This window comes from Anopheles funestus, chromosome 3RL (assembly GCF_943734845.2).
Source record: "Anopheles funestus chromosome 3RL, idAnoFuneDA-416_04, whole genome shotgun sequence".
Taxonomy (NCBI): Eukaryota; Metazoa; Arthropoda; class Insecta; order Diptera; family Culicidae; genus Anopheles; species Anopheles funestus.
The window spans coordinates 74,550,679-74,569,809 of record NC_064599.1 but is presented as its reverse complement, the minus strand read 5'-3'; the positions used below and the strand labels follow the sequence as shown (position 1 = coordinate 74,569,809).

Here is a 19,131-nt window from a genome sequence, read left to right as displayed (position 1 = left end):
GGAGGGATAAACACCCGGGGTGATTAATAAGGAAGGTTGGGTTACGATCAGGGATCGGAAAAAAGGTGGTTCAAAGGAGGGTTGTTGACTTGCGGGACTTGTCACCTTTGGTAGGAACGTTAACAGCGTTGTTAAAAATATAAACTGTAATAAAAAATTCGGATAATGAAGGATTATAAATAGAAGGTCGGGAACGGAGTTGTGTTTGCTTGATTAACCGTGAAGTATTTATGAAACAGAAGCGCATCTTTGAATATATTGATATCTTTCTGTGTTTTTTTATATGTTCTTAACTAAACTTCATTAACTTTAAGTTAAAGGTAAAAAATTTCATTCTTTTATATTCATCATAAATATGTGGAGGTAAACATCCCTTTATCAAATTATTTGTTTAAAATCATTTCATTTTATCGATCAGGTACTTCAAAGGAATAAAACGTTCCCATTTTTCCTGCCTTTATGCGGTAATAATCTTACGAAAGCGTTTTTTTTTAAACGAGGGACAGCAGAACACTGAAATCAGCAGCAAAGCACCACCAGACACATTCAATCAACGTTTATAGCAGTTTGTTTCTTCTGATGAGAGGATTTCAAAAGAATCGTTTCCTATCACTGACCGATGATCGCCCGATGCTGTATTTTAACACACAGCACAGGCACGAAACAATTTCTTAAGAAGAGGTCTATCCTTTCTTCCACCGATGGAGTGTCCCATAAAAGTTGATATCGCTCGTGAAACTTGTGCTTCCTAGAACTCATTGAACCGTCACCAATACCGAAGGCTTGTTGTTTGGTGTTTGGTGAACAAAAAAAAAATCAAACATCAGTTCATTCGATTCGGCATATTGGCACATCGGAAGAAATGAAATCTCGAGCAAAATAATCTAAGAAAATTAATTTAATGGTAAGTGAGGATGCATGATAAGCTTTAGGTTTTGTTGTTGTTTTCTTTGGCATTTGTGTTTTTATTTTTTTCATCACGTCTTTGACCAAGTCTTCAAATGCACTTCGAAAGCCGATCGGATAAAAGGAATGAACATTTGGCCTCTTTTATGAGCCCGCTAAGCCGCTTAACTAGTATTGCATGAAGCAACCGAGAAGGGTTTTTTTTCTTCACCTCACTATAAAAATCACTGCACCTGGCGTGGCAGAGGTGAGAGAGCTTTTATGGCTACCGACGGGTCAGTAGTGATTCGGTTTTTCAGTGATTCTTTTCCTCACACACTTCCCCACTTTTCGATGGAATGTTACCGGGTGGACTTTTGCACCACTTAACCCCTTTTTAACGTGAAGAAGTTGGTATTGCCGGAAGTGCTAGTGCCGCCGGGTGGTCGTTTTCGGTCGGATGTTTAGTTTTTATTTATCTCGTTATCTGAAGTTGATTGCTTTCGGGTCGACCGTTTTTAAGGTGCTGCTGAGATTTAGCAGTGAAATTATAAATGGAAACAGCGAACTGAAGATTGGGACGTGTGCTTGAGGAAGATGGTTGCGTCTCTTATGAATTAGAAACGAGAGCCAATTTAAAATTTAATTCTACCATGTGTCCTTGTTCTAATTACAAAATATTTTCACAAAAAAAAAACAAACAAACAAAATGGTTACAACTACTACAGCTACCACAAATAAGTAATATTGTCGAAAATGTATTGTAACTGCATATCTAAAGGCGCAATCAACAGTGTTAGAGTTATGGATGTGAAGGAGTTCAACAACTCTTAATGTTAAGGCTATTAAAGTCCTGAGCTGGGGAAACTTAATATTTTAACAGAAAACGAATACAAATATTGGTAATTCCAGAAATACATTACGAAAGCGGATCATGAAGATCCGTAAAAATCGGCTTATACTAGAAATTTCAGTTAAATTAAAAATTGCAGGAAAAGCAGGAGAAGTAGGAAGAATTTATTATTTTTCCTATGTCTATATGTTTAAATGCCCCTGTAGCTTAATCCCCAAATTAAATATTTGAATAATTTTTTTCTTCAAAAAGATTACGAAAATTATCTTTATTTAAGTCTCCGCTTGTGCAACTCATCTACACAATTTGATTTCTTCAAGCTTCTACATGATTGTTAGCCATATTTGTAACATTTCAAACATGTAACGGTAAATGTCCTTGCCAGTTCGTTTGTTCTACGATCCAGAACAGATTCGTACTACAATCTTCGTTGTACAAGAGCAACTGTCGCAGCACCGCACCAACGAAGCGTTCTGTATCAAGCAGTCTATTTTAAGTCAAACTCTTGTACAAATGTACCAAAACCCACATGGAACATTAAATGTCTTGTTTTATTCATTCCCGTTAAGACTCATTCTCAGTGATTCTCCATAAGGCTGGGAGGGGAAATAATCATACTGCATAATCGTACGTGCTACGGCTATATTTAAGGATGTACACCATTTTGCAACATAAGTTGTGCCTTTTCGGGCTTCGGTTAGATGTTCGTGACGCTAGTATCGTGCATCTTCTAACGGGGGCTCGGGTTTTGCACCCGCACTATCCCGCCGTTATGCCTCGAACTTTAATAACATGGCATTTCTCACATCGTACACACGCCTAAAGCAAACGATTCACTGTCAAAAACCCGTACGGTACTACACAATGCACACATAACCATCACCATCGTATCACCAGCGTATCTCTTCGCCGACCGCCTCCTACCGTCAACATCATCGGCAGCTTCTTTTGCTAGAAGTGAAGCAATTTCAGCAACGAATAGTTCATAGATTATCGATGAAATTTTGCGTTCTCGACCGGCAACGCTATTATGCTACCCAAATGAGGGTTAAATGGAGCGGATAATCTATGCGGCAGTTGGCCTTCGGGCGCTTCCAAAAGTCGCATGCCTTTGAATTTGATGTGAAGGAATTAGTGTTAGCCCGGGCCCCAATATGTAGCAAGTGAAACGGGGTTGGGGGGTGAGCGACAAAGATCAGGAAGCATCCCACACCCAACGCTGCGATGGTTCTTCATGCGGTTGGTCAGCCCTTCGTGGTGGAGATTTTTGGTGAAGGTGCAAGGAAGAAAAGATTTCCTTAAGCAAATGCTTCATTCGTTTCGACCCACGAAACACACACACCCACTCACACAGGATTTTGGTAAGAAAAGCGTGAGACAGCGAGCAAAAGATGCAGCATATTTGCAAGTTTTATGCTAAGCTTATGTCGAAGAAATTTTTGGCCACGAATATGTCTACCAGCTAGAGTTGATCGTCTATCCTGGCTCACGGGTAAAAAGTTCTTCCAAGGCGGGGGTGGTTTTAGAAAATTACCACACATTGGAAGCGAAATGTTAAAGAAGCGCCGGAGTGGAATGCAGCACATACAAACCGACTTTTTAAGCGAATATTCTTCGCTTTATTTGGCTGAAAAGCCGCTTGATCTTGGTTGCGGGGCAAGATACAAAGTTGTAGAAGAAGAAGAAAAAAATGTACAGAACCTACTCAACCCCAGCCGAGGCAGGCTTTTTTGGCGAAAAATGTCTGATAACAACGGCAACCAATGGTGAAAGTGCCATAACATTAGCATATACTGGAACTTTTATGCTCCATTCCTAATCCTCGTGACATTTAAACTTTACTTTCACATACACACACACATGCAGGCAGCCATCGTGTTTCTCGTTCTTAAGCGTTACGTTACGGCCCTTGGTCCCTTCGTTCTTGTCGTTACTGAAACCACCGTACTGGCTGTCAGCAGTCCCGCGAGCTATTGGTAGCCCATACATGCTCGTACGGGTGGGTCTATAGTGTCGTACCCGCGTTTTGATCGAGTCCAAGCAATCGAGCCTGATGACGAAAAATGGTAGCCTGTGCTTAACAGGCCTCCTTCCATTTGAAGCATTCCCGAGCTGATCATTGTCATGGGTGAAGCGACATTTTTCCGCTCATGTTTTTCTTATTTGTTTCCTAGGATGTTCCGATCTTCCCGGGAACATCACACACACACACACAAGTGCAACGGGCAGCCTACCGGAAGGTGGATCGTTGGTGGTAACGAGCCGTATTTTTTAAACTAGAGCCACTAGCGCCAGAACAGCCCATTTGCCTTGTTGTGGATCGGCTATTACCGCCACGGGGAACACTCGTTATGGTTGTGTTTCCATCGCCCTGTGTTTAAACTGCGTCCCAGTATAGTTGTTCCAGTGTATTTACTGAAGCTGGTGCGAAACGAACCAAGTAATAAATGACACCGGGAGGTCGGTAACGGTTTTTTTCTTTGATGATATTAGGTTTTGAATGTTATAGCTGCTAGGAGACGAAAATGTTGGTAAAAGTGGGTAATTTTTTTCGAAAATAGCACGCGTTTGAAAGTTTTGAAGGGAACATGTGGCCTATTTGAGAATGTTGGAGAAAGGTTAAAGCGAAATGGGTGTTTTTGGTTGAGAATTAATTTTGAATTTTAATTTATTTACTTTTAAAGAGTTAGAGACTTGAAGTAAAAAATAGTAAGGAATATATTCGCGAACGAATCCATTCACAGTAATATAGCTAAAAAACCAAAGCTTATTCAAATAAAAGAAACATTAAAAAGGGTAGTTGGATGACATTTGATTGTCTATTTAGTTACTGGGAAATATTTTTTTTACCGATGAGTAACGTCCAAAATTTGTTTTAATTTTATAAAATATTATTTTTCTATTATAATATAATTAACTTGATTACATTATATACTATAGCGGCAGTAATCGGAAAAGTACGGAAACTATCTTCACTATATCTAAACTATCTTGCTATACAAATTGATCCTTGTGCCTAATGCCCGGTGGTGTATGTGATAAACGGCAGGACTGGAGTTCAAGTCCCATCCGGGCCGTCTGCCCGTAGCATGGACTGACTACCTAGCTACGTGGTAAAATAAGTCTTGATACGTCCAGGTCGTTCTAACCGAGCAAAAAAAAATCTATTCATGAAAATGAAACACTTTGCTCTAATAATTCTTCGAACAATTGATGTTCTTTTTATATTTCTTTTCTTCTATTCTACTTCGTCTTCTTATTGGCCCTGCTTTTACTTCTTCATCTTTTGATTTGAATTTATCAATTGAAGCAATGTTTTTCGCTCTGGTATGTCTCTCACTTGGTTGGATTTTACCGAAATAATATTTTATGGAGAAACAAATTCAATTTTAATATTTGTTTCGTCAATCGTTATGCTCTTTATGAAAGAATCTCTCGAAGTTCATCGCTTCTTATACTTGAAACTTGTTACCTGTTGTATATCTCTGTATATTATTAAAGTATTATTTGCATAAATTAATTATATCTCGTGTTTCTATCTCTTTCCTTAGTATCGTTCGTTATTAGCCTTAAATAATATCAATATTATACAAAGCTTTAGTTTTTATTTAATGATAAATTGCAAGTCTAACTTATCTAAAGTATTCAATTTGTAGTGGATAGCAATGGCGCCACAAGACGAAATGGACAACCAGCAACCAAAGGATAATCTTTACGATGCAAATTTATTTCACTCGTTGCTCGTTATAAATGATACACCCCGGTCGTGAGACAGTATACCATTGTTCTGCGTAAAATATGCTTCTCCACATCCGGCACTGGACTTTTGGGGTGGAGGCACTTCTTTGTAGAATCAATTTTTCATTACCAATTTTTATTGTACGTACTTCATCATGGTAGTTTTTGTACCGTATGCATTATGGTACATTTTGAACAACTGCAACGAGTACAACATACAATGCCGAATGGTTGACTGTTCTAGTCCGTGGTAGTGGTAAATGAACTACATTTTTCTGCATTTTCACTATACACTTTGTGATGGAAAATGACCCACAAAAAATTGAAAGAATGGGTGCGGAATAGGGTGGAAATTTTGAACGATTTCTTTTTTCTCATCGTTTGTATATGGGGGCCATTGAAACTCCTTCTGGAGGGTTATGGGTGTGGATGACGACGAGGTTAGGTAGAGGGGGACAAATTTAGAGAAAACGATGCTGGCACAAAACGTCTACATCATTCCGTTCATTTCAATTTGCTAACCATTTGTCTGTGTTAAGATGTGAATGTTTGCTGTACATATATATTTTTTTGTTTCATTTGTTAGGTTCGGTGTGTGTGTGTGTTTTGTGTGCTTTCTTTAAGGAGACATTTTCTAACGTTTTGTTTGCTATTGCTCGGGCGTTGGAAAAGAGGAGTATTTTTTTAGCGTTTTCTTTTCCACTTTTTCTGGTTCTTGCTGGTTTGCTGTGTAGCTGTACATTTCTTTTTTCCCTTTATCGCTTTTTTTATTTAACCAGCGCACCGAAAACTGTGGCAAGACGATGGTATTCCGGGTCACCTTCAGAACAATACGTTGGTTGGTTTGAAGGAAAATAAAGGCTAAAATTTTAAAGAGACTGACGCTCTTGCAGCTTTCGAACAAACCAAAACGACACTCGGCCTCGGCACAATGGATCGCGGGAAATGTGCTCTTTTTTTTCTTCTTTCGTTTGCCAGCACAGGAAACGGAAGCAAGCAAAATGCATGTTGGATGGTTTTTGAAGAAAAAGTGGAAAACCAAACAAAAGAAGGGGGAAAAAACCGGATATAAATACTTTCAACTATAGCTACGGGTGTTGGGTGAGCCGATGGGATTATGTGAAAAACAGGATTTATTCAGTATAAAAAAAAAACAAAAACCATCAACCTGACAGCTTGAATTGGATGATACGAATACCGAACCGAATGGCGGATACGAATGTTGACGGAAGGATAATCGTTGACAAGATTTAAACGAGAGAAGTTTGTTCGTAGCAACAACACGACAAAAAATCGATCAGTTTTTGCATATAAAATGAGCTTAATACTGGAAAAGAGTTTAAAATTTTGCTAAAGCGGGATCAGGGTTTCACACGCAGCCAGCGCCTGTCTCCGTAGTTTCAAGTGGTTGGTTGATAATTTCCAAGTGGTGAACTCTTGGTTTATTTTTCCTTGCTTTGGTTTTTTGAACAGCATACACTGGAGAGGATAATTTTTTATATCACGGACGTTTGATTTAAGAATTTGGATCACTTTTATCTTATTCGTTTATTTTTGAATTATGTTTATAGCATTTTACTGTGTATCAAATATTATTCAGTTGTATTATATATCATATAGCATATCGTTTATATATCGAAACAATTCATTTTTACCATTTGTTTTGACAGTATATGATATGTTTGGTAATAGCTAATAGGCCTGCTTATGTCATGTGCGGCCTGCTAATGTCATGAAAGAACTTAATACCTTTTTTCCGGACAATAGCATCAAACGGTTCAGTCGTTGACATCATATGGAAGCAACTCATAATAAATGATTCACTTTCAGTCCCACCAAATCCACACAAAAACCTCCATTTTTTGTGTTAATTGGTATGGCTTTTTTTAAATTAAACTGCTTTAATATCGATCTTTAACTCTTAAACGATGCTTCGACCACTAACGTTAATGGTTAACTTCGATAGTTTCACTGCAGTTTCGACATTTTCGTAGAGGAAAAAGAAGGATGAAAATAGATTTATTTTTCACCAACTCAGAAAATCGATTTGCTTCTCTATCGATTTCCTTCTCAATGCTTAGAATTGAGCAAACGTTCTCATAATTTTAAACTTCAAGATACCTCATTAAATCATAATGCTGACAATAAATATTTCTAGTGCAGTGAACAGTCAACTTAAAAAAACAATCATTCAATCAGAATGTTTCTTTATGTTGTTCTTTCCTGCTGTAAAGTCAACCATCCTTCAAGCAGCATGCAATGGTGCTTCATTAATGTTTGAATACATCGTAATGCATATCGTAATGAATATATCACTGATTACTTCATGCCCTCGTACCATGAATCATGTATGAAGTAAATAATGAATATTTGACAGTAAGCAGTGAAACGTTTGTTTATCTCCATGATAACACACTTCAATAGATGTCATTTATTCGCCTCGCTTTAGTTTTTCGTTTTTATGCTACCATCCGAAGCTCCATTTCCTTCTAGAGGCGCAATTTGAGTCGAAGAGATGTATGCGGCAATAATTCTAACAATACGTAAGGATATGTAGGATGGAAAATGTGTGTTTTTTTTCTCGGAGAAGTAAATTATGCAAATGATTTGGAATCGATTCAGATATTCATAACTGTAAGTCGTATCATTTCGTTCGGATAATTGCATACCGAGACGTTGCGCCACGGGAACATACCAAATAGCTATGCCAACGTTCGTGCACGTGCGAAAGACGTCACCCCCGGTTAATGATCGTGTATGTGTGTCCGACTCAACTGCGTTGGAATGAAGTGAATTCACCCGCAGCTATGGGAAACCTCTCCTGCCTGTGTGCGGGTTTGTGTGCGCCATGATGTAGTGCTTTGCCAACGATGGTTCGATTTATTATTCAGTCTCTTCCCGTTTTGCATCAGAATTCGTCTTCATCAGCAATCGGGTATGGTAAACCATGCGTATGACCAGCAACAGTCAGCAGTTACTACGAAATCTCGTCTCGTCGAGAGTGAAATAGCATCACACGCCGTACGCACGGGAACGCGCTTGATGCGTCGGCTGCAAGCGAGAGATATTAGCGCTAGAGAGAAAACCCGATGGTTGCAACGGCTGACATGGTAAAGATTGTGGCTATCATTACTTGCAATCGTACATCTGCATCTGAGGTTATTTGGAAATCATAAGCAGAAACCTTTGCTGCGGGAGAAGGTGCAACCAGTGCAGGCAGTTGCACCGGAATTCTTCCAATTGACCGAACCGAGACGTACCACAGCCCGGTGCAAAGCCGTATCGGTATGCTGTCTGCGTAATGAAGATAAGCATTCGATCCATTACTGGGGTTTTGCCCGGTGCCTTTGCACATGCTTCAGCTCGATTTCGAACGGGGTTGCATTCCGAAATAGGCAACTAATTAGTGCGAACCTCCGTAACATTGGTACGGCTAATTTGGCTGCAGGTCCTTTGGTGTTGGTTCCGATGCGAATTTTGCTCGTTTTCTCGCATGGCATTCCTCTTACCAGACGGCAAAGGGATAAATGTCTAGTAATTGTGCTGTAGGGAAGGTTTAAAGGATTTGATTTATGAGCTACAGCCACAAAACAGCGTAGAGTTGAGTTCAAAGGGCGTGAAGCTAGCACGCATTTGAAAGATGCCCCGATAGGCGTACGCGATGCTTTTAGCTATTTCCAATCAATGAATGATAGGAGCATTGTTATGAACAATGAGTTTGGAACAAACAGTAAATGATTTCGCTAAAGTGTTTTGATTGTTTTGGTTTCAAAATTAGGTTTATATTGTATGAAAACTACTTTTCCTCGTTTTTAGAGTTTTCTTTATAGGTTTATCGCTTCAAATGGCAGTTGTTTAAAACAATTTGTTTATTAAAATTACAATCTCTTTTACTAAAATAAGATAATTAATATAAATCAGTTTTATCGATCTATTTATTACATTTTTCTTAGACGTTTTATGACCAGTAACTGTTTTCTGTGCCTAGTTTGCTTCGTTCAAATTTCAGTATGCTTTTAAAAATAATTTTAATTAGGGGAAAACACTGAATATTATTAAAATAAATGTTGTGTCTTTCAATTTTTTAGATAAAGAACGTTAACGTCGTGGCAAGAAGGACTTCCGTTCCAAGAAGACGATTAGATTTTTAATTATTATTTCTAAATAGTTTCAAGAACATCTATTTACGAAGATTGACACAAAGTTAAAGGTCTTCTACGTTTTCCTCGTCTACCTACCTCGTCTATCTTTCCTCTTCTTCTTTTCCTTCCTAACGTTTATTCCTCCTATGCTATTCAGTATTCTTGTTGTCTCTTGACCGGTTAAGTGTTCTGAGCTGAGACCTAGATTATAAATTAATTTAAGCTTGCGTTGATCCGTCCTTGGAGACAAACAATTTGTTTATGATTTAATAAAAAAATGTGAATAACCATAATCTGAATAGAGCCTATTGATAAAGTATTTTAATTACTTAGATTGCATTTTAGTTGATTTTAGTTATAATAATCAAATAAAAGGAGCAAATAAATAAACAACAAAACAAAATATGTTCCATTCTTTAGACTTCCTTACTTACAAGCACATTAGAATATAAAATACAATTAATTAAATTTCAAACAGTAGTCCACATCGCATCAAATACATAAAATCATGGTTTTCAACCATTTCCCTTTCTATTTACTATTGAGGTATTTTGCTGATAGTTATTGGTGCAATAAATGGGTTTTTCGCTACTCAGCAGGAATGCTATTTGCCAAAAACCAATGCAAAAAACCGTACGCAAAGAGGTACGGGGACAGTGCACTGTCCTTTGTTTAAACTTTCCCACACTTTATCATTAAAAACACCTAACCTTCTGAAAGGATCTCGGAAATCGTTTGCCCCGAAGCTCAAGGTTCTTGAAATTACCTCGATTATTGTTTTCGTACCAGGAAGTTGGAGCTGGAGCAAACCCAACGCCCCATCGGGGGTTTGGCACAATGTATAGAAGGTGTGGAACAGTAAGGGTTGGTCACTGGTCAACAACATTGGACAGGAATCACCGTCCGGAAATGGTAAAAGGGGAACTTTCATAGCTTTAAAACCGCTGACCGGTACGGATGCAGTAAATTATCGAGCCGCCGAGTACCCTTCCGGTGTACCTTTTTCCGGCTGAATAGCCTTTTTGCGCCAAGGAAAGTCGAGTCTTTGGAGTGGGTGTACCAAGTGTACTCCCTTTAAATGGTGAGCAAAGGAGGGTTTTGTGAAGCATTCCTGGGCACAGGAGTTGTGTCCACAACTCCATACGTTGCATTGGTCGTCCATAATTTTCCGTATTTTTTCCCCTTCTTTAGCTTTCTTCTGCTAAAGCTGCAAACCCCTTTTGCTGCTATTGGACTAGTATTGCCCAGAATCACGCTCACACGTGTAATGGGAATGGAAGCTGCATAAAAACCCGACGAAGCCTTGGTGAGATGGCTGTACTAGGCATACAAATTTGCCCGCCTCCCGAAATAAAAAGGATTCAACCCATGAGAAGTTGGTGGTTAGTGGGAAGGGAAGGCGATAAGCCGGAAACCTAGTGAAAACTCCCAGGTAGTGGTGTGGTTTTGCTTGGGAGAAAATAATGTTTATCCACATCCAACCGCACCGAGGGTTTTGCGTGGGCACCCGCGCACGTGAAGCGTCTGGATGTGGGAATTCGGGACTACATTTCAGTACTTAAAAACAATTGCCCTTCCAATAAAAAGCCTTGTTTTATTTTCCCTGCGGGAGAGCTTGGCTTTTTCATGCACAAACAGGCAAACAAACGTTTTTGGCAGTCACAACCATCTTTGCCCAAAAACCATACAGATATCCCTCGATACAGACACACACACACAAGCGTGCGCGTGTGGTGTGATCGCGACGTGAAAGTGTTCTTTGTGCCCGTTCCGACCATACTTCGGACGGTTTCGGAAGCGTTTTACGTACAGTGAAGGCACACATACCTTTTCCTCCTTCCGTTCCCGTCTTTGACCACCTACTCTGCTGGTCTATTTCCCCGAGTGGCTTTTCATTTGGTTAGGACTGCTTTCGTCTAATTTTGTCCTTTGCATTGCCGCTGGAAGACAACAGCCATTTGCAGCCATGTTTAGCGGCCGCCATTTGTTGTGCTCTGATGTCTATGTGTGTACGTGTAAGTGCGTGAGGGAAAGCCATGTTGCGAGAGTGATTTTAATAAAATACTAAGCAAGTAGAAAATATCTTTTCTTGCTGGGTATTATGAGTTCATTTTCTTATCATCCATTTATGTAAACTGTTTTAGAAAATATTCTCTGGTCGTGTTGTAACGTTTGTTAAGCTTTTTAACTAATTAATCGATTAAAAATCTATAAAGCTGACGATAAAGTAATTATCGAACGGCTGTGCATTTCCTTTTTGAATATATGTGATCAAAATCACATAAAATCAAAAATATTTTGCTAACAATAAGACAACATTAGATTATACAAGAATAAGAAGAAGATTTATTTTTCCGTTACATTACTTACGGCAGATTATTGGAACATCTTACTTTCGATTTTCGAATATTCAGGATGCAAAAACAGTGATTACTATGTAACTTAATTAGCATAGTTTGTAAAAAAAAACAATTTTTAGAATCTTTAGCAATAGTTTTTTGCCAAAATGTGTGATTGATTGAAAAATTTGTGTGGTGCAATAATGTGTGTGATTGAAAATGTGATTGATTTAAAATTAATAAGTTGTTCAAACGCGTATTATTACATAATTAGCAATGCTTTACATGTATATATTTTTTTAAAGACTTTATAATAATTTTATGCGTTGAATAAAGCATTTATTTGAATAAAACAATCTTCCAAGAGACGCAAGAAAAGTGATAAATAGTAAAAACAGGTATAGAAAAATGGAAGAACATTTACGGAAAAGCAAATGATTTGAATTTTTTTATTGTTCGCCATACTTTATTCTACATCTCTTTATATTATAAATTTATCTTAAATTATTTTACAAAGAAAACATCAAAAAATTATGGAAAAGTTTATATATACTAGTATACTATACTCTAATATTAGGGAACATTATTTGGTTCTTTCTTAAAAGTTTATTTCTATAAATTAATATCCACCACCAAACAGAGTATTTCATGTGACGCTGATGTGACCAACATTGCGATCATTTGTAGGGGCTTTTGACAAATTTGCACCAATCCGCGTACCGAAATCTGATACCGAAAGCGATGGATTGGATCACTTCGCTACGGTGAAGACACCATGGAGACGATATCCTACAGCCGAGCTTTACGAGCTGCCAGATCCCCGAAAACGGATGCGTACGGCTTGTACGTTTTAATGGGTAACGAAGTGTTTATCAAGTCGTGTAACGAATTCTACGAATCAGCCATTGTACATCGTACCGTTCCCCCCTTTTTTGTTACAAAAATACCATTAAACATACGGTGATACGGTCCGAAAGTGAGGAAAAAAAATGGCGTCATGATTTATGGCAACACCGTGTGTGTGTGTGTGCCGTACTGGGTGTGAGTTTGAGGATGTAAAGCTTAGGTACCGTCAGCATGGCCATAAAAGCAACTAGGCGCCTCCATCGGCAGTGGAAAGCCATCCGCCATGTGGGTATCGTACGGATGAAGACAAAAGCTTCCGTGTAGGGAATGGGAAGAGCATCACCGAACCGGGAAGATGCTTCGGGCGTCGTCACCGTGATTAATGCTGGAAGTATTTTGCGTTCCTTCGAGCGTGTGTTGTGTTTAGTTTTTTTCCCGGTAAGTGGATTCCGCGTGCGAAACTGTAGTCATCAAGCGGGCAGCTAACAAGCACGGCTCGATTGGTTTGATGCGCTCGTTCGCAAGTAACGTGCAGCAGTGAACCCGCGTGTCGTTTGAAGGTTGAAGATGACCAAACGATGGTACACGGTTGTGCCGAGTGTCTGCCCTCGTGTTTCGGGCCATGCACTTACACCATGCTTATGAAAGGTGGCAAATTACCTCTCTCCAATGGTAGACGCATTAAAAAACCGTGCTTATACCCACGCTATAAGAATTCTCTTCTGCACGAAAAGCAGCACGGCAAGTCATTCACCTGCGGCGGCGGGGGAAAAAAAAGCTTCAAGAGCTGCCCCCATACAAACGTGGTGGGTGGCAATGGTACCATCGTGCCGGGTCGAGTTCTCATTAGCAAACGCAGCACAGAGCGCGCGCTGAGTAATTGTGATGCAGACACACCGGTGCAACATTGTCACCCGTGCGAAAAGTGCGAAAAGAATGAACCAAAAATGGGAATAAAAAAATAGTCTGCAAAACTCAGCCAAAGTATCGCAGACTGTAGTTGTCAGCGTCTGCAATGCGATACATGACACTGAGGGTGTGTGACAAAAAGGAAAGAAAACACAAAAATTTTACACCATTGCTGTGTAGATGGTACTTGTAAAATCGTTGTTACCACGATAATGAAGGAAATTTGAGCCATGTTTCGTTTCACATTTCAAAAAGGTAAATATTTTCTGGGCCAGAAACATTGCTGTTCTGTGGTTTGCCATAAGTGGAAAGTTAAAACTGATGTTATGATGGGAAGATATATTCAAAGATGTTTGTTATACTTATTGACAAAATAATTGTTTTGTGTTTAATAACTCTCTATTGTACTAACTATCTTTAATTTTGTCGTTCGTAGTAGGGTAAAAGATAAAAAAAAAAACAAATAAGTCTTCAAGTAAATTTTTTTTTAATTGTTTTTTTTTTTAATTTTCCCATTGGGTATTGAGTTTAATGCAAAAAAACTCATTTCACTGCTTTTGTTTATGGTTTAAAAAATACTCGAATTATACTTGTAAAACAATTATTTGGTTATGCACTTTTTTGACTGTTTTGATGTCAACAATTTCTTAAAGGTGGACATAATTTCGACTATAAAATATTTTTAGTACTCAGTGCTTGTAACACCTTAAGCTGGGTATGAAGCAAAAAAAGTTGTAGTAAACTAAAATTCAATAAATTGTTACAGCATGATTCTGTTTAACACAATTTCGGTAAGTTTGTTTTGATTTAAAATTGTAGTTATTTGAATTTGATCTGCATTGAAACGATTAAATCATATTTTTTAGTTTAATTAGGAAATACTATTTGAGACATGAGAGACATGTATAAGCACCACAGTTAAACGGAACACTGACAAGGTGAAATTTGACCTGAGGAAGTATTTGAATTTGTTTATGAATAATTATTTTTTGTTTCAAAATAAATGCTTCCCTATTGTTAATATTATGAGAGATTTTCATTTTCAAAATTTTTTATCTTTCAATTCAATCTTTAGAAATTTTCTAATTTGGTTTCACTGTGCCGATGAAACATTCTTTCATTTTTTTTGAAAGATGCATGAAAGATCTGATCAATTGCTTGAATTGATGAAGAAAAATTAAGATATCATTGAGTATAATTTTTATTTTATTGAGCAACATTTTTACATTGAAAGGCACTAACAAGAAAGACATCTCGTGAGAAGAAAAATACCCTTTTATCTAAATCTTTATTCAGATCATAAAGAGAGCTGGTACAGATGGAAGAGATCAACGGCACACGTGGGTGTTATCAACGAAAGAAGAAAAAAAGGATTTTGATGAATTTCCAAATGCTTTTCCTTTCCAACACTTCTGTTAGGAATTTAATCATGGCGCTGAAACACAAGCTCTTAGAAACGGTTTCAGCTGTTTGATCGGAACGTACGCGTACTTTTGTTTGACACCAAAAAAAGAGATCTTCTAAATGGTAAGCATGATTGAAAGCCCGTACAATGTTTTAAAAACCGAAAAAGAAAATAAGAAACACCCAATATCGAACGTTTTACGAGTACGCATCGACTTAAAAGAATGGAAAATGTGCTTGGAGGCACTCGTCAAATGTGCACCCATTTTCAAAATGGATCAAATTCCCGGCCCAAAAACAATCATCATTCGTTTTAATCTTCACCTTCTGGCGGTGTCGGTACCGGTGCAAAGACAGGCACAAAGAATAAAATAAAAGACAAAAATTCGAAAACCAATCCTTTGCCAAACTGAGAAATCCATCTGTAAGGACGCGCAAAAGTCCTCGGGCAGCAGCATTACGCACAGGTAGTAACGGGCAGGGAGGAGTCTGACTGGGGATGGTATCACCCTATCAACAGCTTCGGTAATACTTGCAAAAGCGGGTGATAATCAGCAACCGGGTGTTCCCCTTCGGGCGACAAACTCTCGTACGGTTCGTTGTCCACCCCCTTTTCTGGTAGTCGCGTTGCATGCGGTTTTCGGTTGAAGTGTTTACAGTTCGTCTCAAGAGGTGACGTACTATAGCTTTGTTCGTTTTGTTTTGATATATAAAGATATACATACATTTATATATGTAAAATTCACTCCCCCCGGAGATTCCAGACCCCAGACAAGCTCGTTTGAAAAGGAAGACTGGTAGTTGCAGTCATCGTTCACGCGGGGAGGTACTTCGGCACAACCACAGAACAGAACCGCGAACGAGGACACAGTGTGCGGCACGCGTGCGCCAGTTTTACGTGGCCAAACACACACACACACACACACACATACCCACGCGGTACTAGAGCGGCTAATGTGAAAACTTTTCTACACAATCTCGAGACATCATCCAGCTCGTGACCGTGGGACGAGATGTACGAGAGAGTGCATGTTCCGCGTGGAGGCGCATGTCGGCATGCGGAAAATGTGAAGGAAGTGTATGAAATAATACACTCATTTCGTCCGTGCAAACAACCGTGTAAACATGGAGACAAAAGGGCATACCAGCCCGTTTTGTTTGAACCTCGTGCAGCCGGGAAAACTCTTTCATAGTCGGGTACCTTCCGGCAAACATTCTCCTCAGGAGAGGGAGTAGTCAGTAGCGTTGGGCAGGTACCTACCCCTCCCGCCGAAAGTATCAAGTTTCGTCTACCAAGTACCTACTGGAAACCGGGGGGCAACTCGGTGTACGTAGTGGGACGCGGGTTGTCTCGGTGTGTAAAACTAGTTCGGCCCAACCATTCTATTTCACGCTGTTCCATTACTGCATACGCGCCATGGCAACAAGGATCTTTACAGCGCCCAGCGTTCACTTCTTTTTCAACGCAACTCCATTCGCAACTCACACCGTTACAGGTTTGCCGTGTTTTTTTTTTTTTCGTTGTTGTCCCACACTGCATTATCCCAGAGACGCTTATCGTTATCATCCCATGCAGCAGCTGAGAGGCTGCAACCAGGCGGGTGTTTGGATTTTTTGTTGGAGTTTGATAATGAAAAGAAACTCAAGCCTGTGGGGTTTGGAGCACACAAGTGTGGCGCAGGGTGCATAAAATAGTCGTCATAAAATTTTTAATAACAGAGCACCAGAGACCTGATCGCACGAAGTGTACGACTGGTAGAGTAGCACAGTGAGAAAAGGGGGGAAGACGCATGGGGTATGGGGATCATGCTTCACAAAACAGTCGCGTGACACTTGACGCTTTGTCGGTTAGCATTCCCGCCCATCTACGTCTGGTATCTGGTACAAGTGATAGCAACAGCAGTAAGGTTCGGATTATGAATCGAGCCCGTCACAGTGTGCAAAAGAAATGCACAAGTGCACCACGGACACGATTCCACTGAAAAGAGTTGAATGAATTTTTGAAGAGTGCCACCAGCCTCAAATGAAGCTTCAATGCTCCATCACACTTTGCGCAAAAACAAAAAAAAGGGATACAATTGGGAACATGGCACACAGTGAGGAAAAGGTTGGCCATGGCTACCAAGGTACAGAAGAAGCAAAAAACTCGGTGTGATGAGTAGTACGCGGGCACCTTAATTACAATAATTGCACGTCTGGTTCCATTTTCGGACTGGAGTTTTGGTTTTGCTGTTTCCCCTGGAACATTCATAGACAGCGAGACTTTAGAATTCTTTGACACGGGCGCTGGTCGTGGCAACCTATACCGAGTGACATCGCTACCACATGCTTCAATGATGTTTCGCTAGCAAAACCATTGCAAGAAGGCGGGTTTCAAAAAAAAAAAAACGAAACAAAACTAACATTGAAGTGTACAGATGTCAAACGGATTCTGGATTTCAAAAGTGGATACCCACCTGTTTCCTTAATCCTTCTCCTTCTCTTCTTCCTCCCCACCTCCCAGGGGGTGAGTTGAATTTAAACCTGTGCATCATTTATGGGATGCAGATGCTTTGCAGACAGCTCGTCGAGTGTGTTGCGTGTTTAGGACTGATCCCCCCACCCACCGCGTCCCACCCAAACTAAACCCACTCAGGGACCCCCCCAACCGGTTCCGAAAGCGCGCCAACGCAGTGGTTTTGTGAAGTGCGGTGAGAGATTTGGTTTTTTGTTTGCTCCCGTGTGTTGTTACCCCCGTTTTGCACTTCTTTATTTATTAGAATGCCAACCCGGTAAGGTGAGTAAGAAGAGGCTCGTTCACTAGTTGGATGATGATTTATGCTGCCACCGGTCGTTAGCTGGGTAGGATTTGAATTCCTTTGCTGGTAGTACCGGGTTCTCTCTTTTGCTCTCGTTTCTTTTTTTGCTTTCGATGGGTGTTGTATGAATATGCAGAGGTTATTGACATGTTGGAACGTGTGACACTGTGTTTGGATTTTTGTGATCGGCAATGGTATATAGTGTCAAGTGTTGTGATACAGTTCGCTTTGGGAATGCAAATAGTGTCACAAAACGAGAGCGTTAGATGCTTTGGGTTGGGTTTTTTTTGTTATGTGGAACTGTTGTCAGGAAACTGCTTTCTAAGGATTGTTCGAATGATTTTCGCTTGCCTATTTGTAGAGTGAAAATATGTTGAATATTTTAATGGTTTGTTTGCATGTCTAATTTTAAAACGAGTAATTTTCCGTCGTAATAAAGCACGAGAAATGGTAGTAATATTACCTTCGATTTGATTTTACTAAAGCGTTGGTCTCGTTGATAAATAAATAACTTATGTAGAAAATTATGTAGAAAATTTAGCAATGCAGCACAATTTTGCTTTTTGGCAACTTTGGTCATCAATTGCTGAATTTGTTTTAACATTCAAAAAACAAAAGATCTGGAGCAATCGTCAAATTCAAATTCATTGCATTTCTGATTAACTATTTTTGTAATTTGCCATGGTCCTTAAACTAGATATTAGATTAATATTAGAGAAAGAGTATTATAGAAGTAGGATTATTTTTGGATTATATTAGTAGTTTTAGAAAGTTATTTTAGCAATTTCTTGGTTTTATAAGCATAACATTGTATTCTTTAACAATTTGTAAAATAAAGATGCAGTATTAAATGTGTGCCAAAATCATTAAAATGTTCCAAAGTTTTAAATTAATGATAACAACACACATAGGACTGCACTCCAATTTTCAAAATGTGATTATTTGGAGTATATTGCAACAGCAATAGATTCGAGATTACTCAATACTCAATAACGAGTTTGTTCAGAATTTGTTTGTCCTTTTACTTACTTTAACATTAATCAAGTTCTGAAAAAAATCGCATCTAGAGCTTTATTTTTCATCAAATGACAGACTTTAGTTGATACTTAGCCTTTGTTAAAAAAATCAGTAAAAATTTCATTATTCTTTTCGAAACATGAAAAACGCATGACGCATGTGCTCTGATATAAAGTTAGGTAGAAGGTTACATAGTGATC

At 39.0% G+C, this 19,131-nt stretch overlaps 1 protein-coding gene across 3 annotated transcripts in view; it reads right to left on the bottom strand.

The window, feature by feature from the left end:
* Nucleotides 1-19,131, bottom strand: part of LOC125766954 (nephrin-like) — a 264,053-nt gene that overhangs the window by 76,244 nt on the left and 168,678 nt on the right. The window lies entirely within an intron of this gene.